General features: G+C 38.8%; 1 long non-coding RNA gene across 1 annotated transcript; it reads right to left on the bottom strand.

Annotated features, from left to right (window-relative positions):
* Positions 1-2514: 2514 nt before the first annotated feature.
* On the bottom strand, positions 2515-3609 carry LOC139071861 (uncharacterized). Its single transcript, XR_011521666.1, has 2 exons — positions 3396-3609; positions 2515-3156 (listed from the first exon to the last, which is right to left on the bottom strand). It is a non-coding gene; the product is annotated as an uncharacterized lncRNA (long non-coding RNA).
* Positions 3610-3829: the final 220 nt, after the last annotated feature.

Genomic DNA, 3829 nt, shown 5'->3' with positions numbered 1-3829 from the left:
ATTTCTCCTCAAGCTTACTCGTAATTCCTGAAACAGGCACATCCGAGCATATCCGTTAATACGTAGACACTCCATTTGGTGCTGCAGAGCGTAACAGCATTACCGCCATATTGGATGGGTCCCTCATTCTCCAAAACCAGCTGAAGTCAACGCTGGGTGGGGAACTTTGCCCGTTGTCGCACTATGGAAAACCGATCACGTGTGATTACTTTGGACTTTTCAGGCCTTCCTTTGAGATTTTATAATTTTATTTACTTTTATTTATTTTATGTAATTATATTTATGTTTTCATTATCTTGCCAAGCCATGAGTCTAATTTAGTGAGAAGCATAATGAAATTTGTTTTTGTTTTGTTTTCTCAGTGAAAATTATGTACTGGGAGCAAATGGAGACCATCCAAGATGGCGGCTGGCCACTACAGCAGCTCCTATTGGCGGTGTCGGTACAGGATCTGCTCGGGTACAAATTCGGCTCGGGGTCCGTCGACTGCCGATGACGTTAAAGTAGTTGATTGGCTGAACATGAACCTTACGGAATTACGTAATCACGTTACGTTGTTATCACGTTACGTTGGTCCAGGCAAATCTTTCTGTTGGAAAGGTGGACAACTTTTACAAAGAAATCCATCATTACCTCTTTGAAAATACACTTTTAGCATAGAGCTGCATGTATATTAGAGCTGAACGATTAACTACATGTACAATTAAATTGTGATGTGACAAAAGGAGATTTTCTAATCGCAAAGGCTGCAATTTGGCAGCGAGTGGTTAGCGCAATGCTAATATACGTGGAAAAACCAATAGGAATGCTAATGCTAATATCACCAATTACGTTATTACAAATTATGAATTAGAAACGTGCCAAATGATTACATATGGAGTCTAATAGAAAGTAAAACTACCATCAATCAAATAAGTACAGACAGGTATTTTAGTAAAGCCAGAAAACTTTTAACTCCAGAGTTTTGGCTAGCAGCTGTGAGCGTAACTGAACTACGCATGGAAAAGACGTCAAAAACTCTAAACACAAAATACTTCAATAAACGGGACACACTACTATTACACAGGTGTTGCTAATACCTATGATTCTTCAAGGGATGTGCTCAAAGAGGAGTTCAACATTATGAATAAAATAGTGTTTTATTTTACAAATACCATTATAAACACAAACTTACGTCTTAAGAAACATTATTTTAATAACGAAACTGCTAAATTCTTTCCAACAGTATAGATGTGTAGTGTTTTTGTCCGAGTGGGTTTGCCGTACTTTGACGTCATCGGCAGTTGAAGGACCCCGAGCCGATTTTGCACCCAAGCAGATCTTGTACAGACAGTGGCAGCCGCAGTTCGTGAGGCGTCTACGTAAATACGTCTGTGCATCTGAACCCTATAGAGACCACTCTAAATGTATTGATTAAACCAGTGAACTATGTCTTTAAACATGTTCTTCGTGTATTTTTCATTTACTGAACAGCCCTTCACTCTTCTTGTGACTGCCTGCTGCTGCTACACACCTACATTTCTCCACTGAAGGAATAAAGAATATTTCTGGTCTATTTGACTATGCCTATACTCCATCATAAACCTCAAAAATTAAGTGTTCTCTAAATTCAGAGATTTTATAATCCAGTACAATTCTGTGGAAATATGATTCATTGTTTTGTCTCTTCTAAAAAAAAAAAAGACTGCTGCATCAATGCATATGAAACTTATTTTGATGCGACATTTATTCCCTCTTTGAAAATGACTCAGTTACAATTTTAGCTCCCCAAACCAATCCACGAGTTAGCTTAAAGCTACTCTATTTACCAAGCTGCTGTACCTTTGCTATATTAGACACATGATAAATGAGCGCAGAGCGGCGAGTCTGGAAAAGAAAAGGTCATGTTGACTATAAATCTCCTGCTTCAGTAAAAGGAGAAGACTTTACCCAGTTGCAGTGCAGTCTTTAATATTTTTGTGTCCATCTCTTCCTTTTACTCAGTCATAAATGGTGATTCACCGCACAAACACCGAGCCGACGACTTTAATTCTCTGTTTTTGGAGTAATAAACACTGACATGAGAAGGAGCCTCAGGCAGACGCTCCTAATGAGAAAATGAAATTAGTTTTTCAGCTGACTGATCAGAAGCATTTCATACATTATAATCAAGCATTTATTTGATGTGATCTGTTGTGTGTGTGTCACATGAGAATGGAGGATTGTGTGTGTGTGTGTGTGTGTGTAAACATGTAAATACATTATTCATGCTTGTTTTTGTGTTTGCTTCTGCTTGTTGTTGCTACACCGAGAGGCAGCTTGTGACATTTTCCAAACCTTTCGTAGCAAAACTGTGTGCGTGCGTGCGTGTGTGGTACATCCTACATACTTAGGACCATTTTCCCTACAAAGTGAGGACATTTCTTTGGTCCTCACTTATTTTGGAAGCACACCAGAAGCTTACTATACCAGTTAGAGGTATGGTGTGAATTAAGTTTTAGTTAAAGGCCCAATGTGTGATATTTCATCTTATAAGTTATCAAATTTCTTGTATCACATTCTCAAATTTGTTTTTTTTAATGATAATTCAAACAAGCATTTATTCTAAGCATTATTATTAGCTTTATATTTTAATATTTTAGACAAAAGAAGCAGACCGGTGCTCCATATGGCATGCGCCATCTTAAAATACAGTGACCTTTTAGGGACATACAACATATTAAGCTTCGCATTTGATGTTTGCGTTTTTAAATGATGTAACCTCAAAGAAACAGCAGGGGGCAGAAGTGTGCCTTGTAAGCATGCAGTCTGACAAAGTAACTAAGAAGAAGAAGAAACTAGCCACACCGTACTTCTAGCGATGGAGGATCACACATATTCTACAAGCAAACTTGAGAAACGGGATAGTTTGAAAGCGCTTGAAAGCGCCGATCTTCTAGACTTTATTGCAGCTCTGCCTCTTCCTCTTGTGCGTGGGACGTTGCGGCTGGTTTGAGCAAATTCGGCTCCTTCATCTTGGGATGCTTGCCCTGCTTCTGTTGCATGTCTAACACCTCTGCCTCTCTGTGCGCTGGCACACGTCTGTCCTCTCCCTCTTCCTCTCCCTCTTCCTCGCCCTCTTCCTCTCCCTCGTCCTCTGTCTGTCTCCACTGATGAACCATCGGATGATATCTGACTCTGTTTACGGAGAGAAAACAATTACAGACTACACTACCTTGTATATTTCCAAAATGGCAAATAGAAATATAACATTTCTCAAATAAAATGAACAAAATATTGTCATTTTTTGTAGTCAGAAGTCATCACTAACTAGCTGCCGTTTGCTATTAGCAAACATAACTGAAATAAAAAAGTTTTTCTTATTCAAAACCTATTTAGATTAAATTAATAAAATAAGTTAGATGAAAACAACTAACCTGTTCGCTGACTTGAAAGCTGGAATTAGATGATGACATGCTGCCGTTTACAGCAACACGATTTTGTATTGTATTTGTTATATTTGTTAATAAAGTTTTAAATAATGATTAAAAAAACCCTTTTTGATCCTCGGGGGCTCCAATAGCTGCAATACCGACTCTAAACTGCGTGGTGCTAAAGAGTCGGATCTTTTTACTATGATTTCTGTGAATTTCACACATGGGGCCTTTAAGGTTAGGCTTAGGAATAGATCAGCGTTGGTTATGGTTGGTGTGTGGGTTAGGCATTGTGAAATCACAAAAACGACTGGAAGTCAATGGAGGGTCCTCACTATGATAGAAAGACAGACGTGCGTGTGTGTGTGTGTGTGTGTATGTGTGTGTGTGTGTGTGTGTGTTCTTCCGCATGTCCAGTAAACAACGCCGGTCAACAT

The sequence above is a fragment of the Nothobranchius furzeri genome, chromosome 9 (genome assembly GCF_043380555.1).
Source record: "Nothobranchius furzeri strain GRZ-AD chromosome 9, NfurGRZ-RIMD1, whole genome shotgun sequence".
Taxonomy (NCBI): domain Eukaryota; kingdom Metazoa; phylum Chordata; class Actinopteri; order Cyprinodontiformes; family Nothobranchiidae; genus Nothobranchius; species Nothobranchius furzeri.
This window is presented reverse-complemented; position numbering and strand designations above follow the sequence as displayed.